Source organism: Falco peregrinus, chromosome 10, assembly GCF_023634155.1.
Source record: "Falco peregrinus isolate bFalPer1 chromosome 10, bFalPer1.pri, whole genome shotgun sequence".
Lineage (NCBI taxonomy): Eukaryota > Metazoa > Chordata > Aves > Falconiformes > Falconidae > Falco > Falco peregrinus.
In genome coordinates, this window is record NC_073730.1 from 8,492,245 (window position 1) to 8,500,358 (window position 8,114).

Sequence of the window (8,114 nt, forward strand, 5' to 3'; positions counted from 1 at the left end):
ATCAGTCCTATAGTTAGTAACACTGATTAGCAATAACAGGAGAATATTTAAAAGGCCTTTACATAGATTGCAAGTTAATTTGTCCTTCACCATTTTTTCTTCCAGCCAGAGACATCTGCCACGATGCAGAATACTTGGAGGCTGCTGGAGATCCTAGTACAATCATGTCTGTGCCAGGCATATCTGAATGGCGTTGGTCACACAATGGTGAGAGAATGGCATTGTGCAAATAGGGAAGTAAACAATTTTATATAAATCTAAACAGCTGCCGCATCTCACAGGGCAGAATATATCAGCTGTTCACTTACACACCAGAGTGGGTGCAGTTTAGTAATGAGAGACATTGTTCCAAGATGAATGTAGAATGTGAAGTGGTTTAGGATGAAAGGTAGAATATAAATGACTGGTATTTTTATCAGTGAAATACATTTTTCAAGGTAAAAGTGATTTTCCCATATTTTGTTCATCTTTCTATATGAACTTCCAGAATACATATACATAAACATATAATGAAAATTGGTTCCCTTAACTATGTGAGAATAGACGCAAGTAAAATATTAATTTAATAGAAAACCCCATATTTCATGGTTCCCACATTCCTGGAAATTAATGTTTCATGGCTATGTTGCTTCCACAGTAAAATGTTAAAGCTCTTCTGGTGACATAATGAACCTCAAGAGTAAAGAAACACAAGCCCTCCAGGGACTTAAATGCATGAGATTGCTGCAGACTGAATAATATTTTTGTTTCCTCCTTTTCCAAGGTATATTTTAATTGAAGAATTCCCAGTCAACCAGTGTAGGCCACCCTGAAATGTTGATGAATTTGGGTAAGGGCCATTTGTGGCTTAAACGTTCAGGGTGCTCTGGACTTTACCATAGTAAATAATAATAATAACAATAATAATAACAATAACTATAATAATAATAATGAAGAATCATAAATTTCAAACAGATCTTGCTTAGAAATCATCTATGTATCAGTTGCTCTTTGGTGTTCAAAGACTGGATAATCAACTCGGTTGCTCTGCCTCAACTTTCAGGTTATTTAAACCATACATTTAAAGAAGCCTTTAGCTCATCAGATTGCAGTAGGAGTTTGAATCCCATTTGTTTGGTGCTCATTTAAGACTTATTCCTGATCTCAATGTTAGCAGAAATTGAATCCAGGATCCATACCCTGGCTAAGGTGAGGCTCACAGAACATTCAGGGTCCTTCAAGCTCAAGCCCTCATTCACCATCAATAGCTAATTAGGGAAATACCCAATTTGTCCTTCAATCAGATGTTTCTCCCAGGCAGCCATTACTCAAGTAAATGCTTAGCCAAAGTGCAGTAAAGCCCACTTGCACCATGTCACCACAAAAGTTCTTCATAATGCTTGGTTTTCCCATATTGGGTCCAGTGCTTCTATTCTGTGTGACTGAAGGCCAAGTGTTATCTTTATTATATACGTATGAGGTTCCTTGCAAAAGACATCCTCAAACCCTGACAGTAGCCCCCAAATGGTACTGCAACCTAAACAAAATGTAAGAAAACAATTATTACAGCAGCCTGAACAGCGATCCCAACTGTGCAGCTCCAGTGTCCATCAAAGCTCAAGCTGTTCGTATTCCGAAGGCAAGTCAGACATTACAAATGTTCTTTCATTCCTAATTGGAATAGAGCACCATCAGTTTTAAACATATCGCTGAATGGATGTTCTAAAGTATTTTGTTTCAGAAATACTGAAATAATCATACAGGATATTTTTAGTTTGACTTTCTTGTTTGGATGTTTATCTAATCTAGTCTAAACCGACATGTTAGGTGACATGATAATATATTATATAATATTGTAATAGTTGAAGTGAAACATCAGTTTTCTACAGAATATGCTAATAAACCCAGTACATTCCCTGCCCCCAAATTTAGTGAAACAAGTCATCAATTTCCAGAGAAAACAGGCATTTCAAGAGGAACAGTCCTGTCAAGAAGTCTCTGCCCAAGCTCTTTTTTTCTCCAGACCTATCCCATCTATTCAGGCAGCTTGCAGTGTGTCTGGTCTAGGGAGCTGCCACCTTAGGCTCTTTGACAGGCCAGAAGAAGAAACTGGCACCTCCAGAGCAATTCAGACCACCTCAGAGCTGAACTGGCTTGAAATGAGAGAGTTTCCCCTCATCCTGGTGGTTGTGCAGTGGGAATGAAAGTGCATCCTTGTTATAACCAATTCAGCATCTTCATCGTTAATGCCAAACAGAAGTGCAGTGTGATCTGAGGAGCTATGACTATCAAAACCAGAAAAAGGCATGGACTTGGATAACCAAACACCCGTTAAAAATCAAAGTTACGGTACCAGGGTGCTACATTAATGGGGGTGATGTATCACTGCATGATGCCAACTGACAAAAGCTTTGCCAGTTACTCCACTAAGAGTCCTGAGTACCTTTATGCCATTCACTTGTTTTTTTCATTCTCTTAATCCAGGCTCCCCAGAGCATTTACAATGACATATCAGACAGTAGGCCTGTCTAGAGGAACTTGACTGTTATGTGTAATTAAAACCAGTTGTGTTGCATCCCATCCCTCTTCTCTTCCTTTGATGCTTCTTCCAACTTGCCAAGAAAATCCCTCCTCCACTTGCCAAAAATGATTTGTTCTCTGTGGACATCACCACATCTCACTGAAGTAAAACAGATTACCTTTGATTTTAAGAGGAGGTAATTCTGTTTATCTGAGAACAATAACAACACGCTGTATTTCAAATGTGCAGGTTAATACCTGTCTCATTCAATTGATGTCAAGTAGGCACTCCCAGACCTTTGTACCAAACAAAGCTCATGTTCTCATCATCACCATAAATAACAATATTTGTATGACACTATACATCCGTAGACCATAAGCTGCATTATCATTGTGTTCAGGATAAGGAAACTGAGGCACAGAAGGGTGATCTGGGCCACATTACAGCTTTACCTAAGTAGTAGCTGTGAGTGATTAACACCTCCACAAATCAGGCCACTACAGGAACTACAGAGTGTTTTGCAGGTGGACGTAAACTTATTCTGGTTCTGCTTGGAGCAGATTGAAACAGCATGGTTATGGTTAGCCTGCTTATTAGACCAACCTGATACGTCCTGCAAAGAAAGGGCTCAGGCTGAACATTGTGCTGATGAACATAAACAGCTTCTGTTCCTTTCAAAGCATTGGAAGAACAACCTGGTGTATGCCTGCAGCAAAAATAAAGACAGAAAATTCGTGGAAAGTCTCTCTTCCCTGTATCTCTCTTCCAAAAATGTTGAATTTGAAGGCATTTCAACCTTGTGGTATTTTCAGGTGCCTGAGGCTAAGGTTTCAAGAAGCATTTGAAGATCCAGAAGTCCTATAAGTGCACTGTGGCTTAGTAGATAACCTATTGGTGTCTTTGAATGCCTGTAATTCTGAAGATTTGGCTTGTAGGAAACTCAGCTTCACACAAGACTACATTTTCAGAATTAGCTAGAGACCAGATTTGAAAGGATTTAGGTACTTGTCAGTGGAGGTAGACATCTAAAGGGATTTCTAAAGCATGTGGCCAATTCAATCAAAGTTTAGCATCAGCATGTCTTTGCAAACCCGTTAGGGAGATGTAGGTATCTTAGGTAAAAATAATCTGACTTGATCTGAGACACCTAAATATAAAATGTCTCATCTAAGATAACTAGGCTCTCTTTGCAGTCAGTGGGGAAAAACTGGCCCATGCAGGAGACATTCATGGCAGGCCCATGCATTCATCCCATTCTAAGCAGATGTATTAAAGATCCAAGCAATAGCAAAGTCCTTCTGAACACTCCATTCAACTGTACCACCTTACAGTGACCTGAACTCACATTATGCCTGATTGTTCCCCTCTCCCTAACCTCTGACAATGCCCTGTGAATGTAAAATCCTGATTCAGAGATTGTCTTTTCCCGATCTGTAGCAAAGATTCCCGAACAGTGGCACACATGCCACAAGTGCTGCTGAGCCTCCACAAAGTGGTACGCAGCACTTTCTGAGCAGCCTTCTGTGTGCTCATGCAGCCTGATGCTGCTGGGAGCAGCTTCAGTTCCTGCGGCCACTGCTGCTGGGGCAATACTCCAGCATGGAAATCCTCCCACACTCCTCCATTAACAGAGTAACAAACACACAGCATCAAAAATCACAGGTCTAGCTTCAAAATCTTTGTTTGGAAGATTTCCCTCTCTGTGTACCCACACAGTTAACAGTTTTACAGATGCCTATGCATCCATGTGGGTTATATGCAGTTTGTGTTGGCCAAGGTGACCTGTGGTGCTTGGAATATGTGTGGCTTGCCAGCTTTTCACAAGGCATCTACTGCAGTGGAACAGGGACTGCTATGTAATCTGGATCCCCAGCCACACAAAGAAATGGTCCAGCACCATTTGCCAAGGGAACTGTTGCTGCATGAGCATTCAGTGTCATGTGCTCAACCTGGCTCCATTCCAGGGCTCCGTGGCAGGATCCCTTGGGTGACACCTGGCACATCTTACTCATAAAACCCACTCAGATCTGCCTAGCCTCTTTGAATTAATGTTGCTTATATCTTAAGCCTCTCAGTCATGTGAGGATTTTGTAATGCGGTACATAGGATCAACTAAGATGACCTAATGACCTTGTGGCTCCCTTCAGCATGGCTGCATGTAATCACAGACATAAGATGCCTCTCACATAATTTGGATATCTAGAAGACACTTGTCTGGGTCTAAGGTAATTGTCAAGACTTCCCATGATAGTCACTGGGGAGAGACCAGCTCCTCCCAAAAAACTTCTTCCCACCTGCGATGGTTATCCGTATACTCAACTGTATAGAAGAAGCCTACAGGACTGTCTTAGGTTCAGACAAGTCATTTTTAGGGGTTTAAGTGAGGCAAGATGAATTCCAGCTCGGGTATATGGGAATTTATGGACCTCACTGTGAGACTTCAGTGCATTCAAGTCTGTTTCTCCCACAGATGCAGAATTTGGATCTGCAGCCCCAGCTGTAAAAATCTTGCAACTCTGAGAGCCTCTACTGGAGACCAAAGCGAAGGCTGTCAGAGATTACTCCATCTTGGACCTTTTAGCATTTTTCTTTCAGAAGGTATGGGCACAGATACTCCTGAAAACTCAGTGGAGTACAAAATTACACTGATGTTTGGCTTGCACCTCCCCCAGATAGACGTGATGAGTTTGCTGAGAGGTTCTTTTTGCACTATTTTTACATGGTTTACTGATGAGCCAGGGCTGACCCTCTTTTGGGTCTTACTAAAGAACACACTAGTGTTATTTATGGATCAATACATGAGTGCATTGCTAAATAAGAAAGTGCCTTCTCCTAAAATCAGGGTACCATTGGCAAACTCTTAAAAATCCAACCCATAAAATAAACAGACTCCAGGAGTTACCTGTGACTCCTGCTACTGCAGTAACTTCAAGGTAACAAGCAGTCAATAAACCCCCATCAACAAAATCCCTACTGGGATCCAGCAACTGAGACTCTGAAGCAGCAGTCATCAAGAGAAACTAAGTGATTCAGTAAAACATTAAAGTTCCCAGAGGAACCATATTTGGGCTGCCTTGATTTGGTGAGAGAGGCAGCCCTGACCACTTCCAAAGGCAAAACGTAGGCCATTGAAGAGGCTCCTGTTTGGGTAGTGTCTGTAGAGCCACTCTGCTGTCTGACTTGCTCCCTGCCTGTGATTAAGCTGTGTGTCATCTCTAGCCGTCTAGATGCCAAGGCAGAGGGGCCCTGAGCAAGTGAGTACTTGCTCACCCTACACTAAGTCATTTCACTGCTCAGGTAGGATTCAGTCCCTGTTCTGTTCTTCTCAGTCTTATAGATCCCCAGGCTGATGTTTGATAGCACCTTCAGTTTGCAGCATGCAGTAATTCCGATTTCAGCGGGCAGAGCAAACCCTGCCTTTGCCCTAACGTAGCCGAGATCAGTGACTAATTTTCTCTTTTTCTGGGCTCTTTCAGCACAGGCAGCTTTGCCATGACTCCCCCAATGGACTGCATTCTCTACAGCAAGGAGAGAAATGCCACCTCACAAAAGGTGGCTGAGCATATCATTGCAGTGATCCAAACCAGCCACGCAACATCCAGGACAGGTGCACATACCGAACAGAAAGGATTTAGGAACCAATGGACTACTTGCTGTCGCTGCGTTCTCAGGTAGACAGACCTACTTACAGTCAGGCTTTTATGGCCTCCAGCATCTCAGCATCAGAGCATGTTGTAATAACTAGTACATTGATCCTTTCCACCCTACTGTCAGGTGGGGAAGGACTAGTTAGCTTCATTACATGTATGGGAACCCCAGAAAGCAGAGTACGTTCATCTCATCTTACTTTAACTGTTTGGTCCAAGTGGTTATTGTGATTGCCTAATAATCAGGGAAGCAAAGCCAGTGTCTCTGCCAGACTTTTCAGTATATCCGATGCTGTTGGACAAATCCGACATTAGGAATATCCTGTCTCTCTCTGCTGATCAGTGATTTGGTCTTCAGCTGGGACCATATACCTTATGTTAAATGAATTGAATCCTACCTTGAGGGAAGAGAGGCCTTAGAGAATTGTATTCGTTAGAGGAGGGAACAAACCCAGCTCCCCTTAGTCACAGCCATGTGCTCATACCACTAAGCCATTTTCTCTCTTATTTGCATAAACTGAGGGGATTTGGGTTTCCAGCATGGTAAACAAGGATTTGACTACTTCCTCCCTCCTCCCAAATAACTTTCCCTGAAATTAACATGGTAAACAGAGCCCTTCTCTCAAAAAAGCCTTTCTGCTTGGTGTTGTTTTTGTAACTGATCCTCTGCTGCAAAACAAGCAACTCAAATTTCTGCTAAAAACAACCCAATGGAACCTCTTAACAATAACATTACAAGCAGTCTCCACTGCTGCTCCATGCTGCTCCACTGGGTCCTGTGACAGAAGAGTGGACACCCACCCATGGATGGGTTTGTAATCCTGTGTGATAAAGAAGTGCTAGAGCAGCTGGCAGCGCACACAGAGTGGCATGGTGTGCCTTGCTCCCCTCCAGCTTTGGGCCCTGCTTGTCAGACAAGAGCAGACGGAGCAGCATCTAGATACCTGGGATCAGGAGCCAGAAAGAAGCTGTGGGCTCGTGTTGGGCATGTGTGAGTTGCAAAGGTGGTGGTGGGAAACGAGAGAGATGTTTGACATAGAAAGCAGGAGGCTTGACAGGCTGGAGTGTTTTCATCCTCAAACACCCCATTGTGAGAATGGCTTTCAAATAATGACATTTTAGGAAATAATAATCTTGTATTTGTACTAACACCCTTTAAGGCTTAACTGCACCATGAAGGTTTCAAAATGAAAATTCTCACATTGCTAGAGAATGTAGAAGTGGATCTAACCTGCCTTTGCAGATGTCCTCCCTTTCTGTCCCATAACAAAGAGTGCACACAAACAGCTTGATGTATCCATAGAAGCACAGTGGCAGAAATCAAAGATCAAGACAAACGTGATGAGTAAGGAGGAGGCAGAGTCATAGACAGGAGAAAACCAGGGATTGTGCTACTCCTTTTGACTGGGGAATAGTGAGAAACTTGCTGCCTATCACATAGTCTAGAAATATGTGTTGGAACTGTGCTTTCTAAATGCCTTTACTTAAGGTTAGGCCTAAAAGCACAAAGCTGCTTACAGCACTTTCATTCATAGGTCTCGAAGGATGCAGTGCAGAGAGAAGCATATCATAATCCCTACTGTAGAGGGGAAAACAATGGCCTGGAGCACTGTATCATTGAGTAGCCAAGTTGGGAATCCCATCTGAATCTGTCCTGTCTCTGGACAAAGCTGCCACTTACCTATGAGTACAACAGGTAAGTTTTTCACACGCTGGGGCTAGGTTTTCTTTGGCATGCTGTGTACCTTTCTGTCACCACCGAGCTGAGAATGACAGATAGCAACCAGCCCTCAGCCAGGGCCTCACTGCTGCTAGAGGCAGAGCAAAGCCTGCAAGGAAAGTGTCTTGGTATGGTAGGATGGGAGTTCCAGCCAGGACAGCTGAGGTGAAAATCCTGCACAAATCCGTATGAGACACCCTCGCAGCTCAAGACATCCATCAGCTAATCCTCCCTTTGGCAATCTCCC

The 8,114-nt window shown here is 42.9% G+C and overlaps 1 long non-coding RNA gene across 1 annotated transcript; it reads left to right on the forward strand.

Moving 5' to 3' along the window:
- Window positions 1–4,969: 4,969 nt before the first annotated feature.
- Window positions 4,970–7,837, forward strand: LOC129785223 (uncharacterized). The gene is made up of 3 exons (XR_008748909.1): window positions 4,970–5,098; window positions 5,977–6,171; window positions 7,683–7,837. It is a non-coding gene; the product is annotated as an uncharacterized LOC129785223 (long non-coding RNA).
- Window positions 7,838–8,114: the final 277 nt, after the last annotated feature.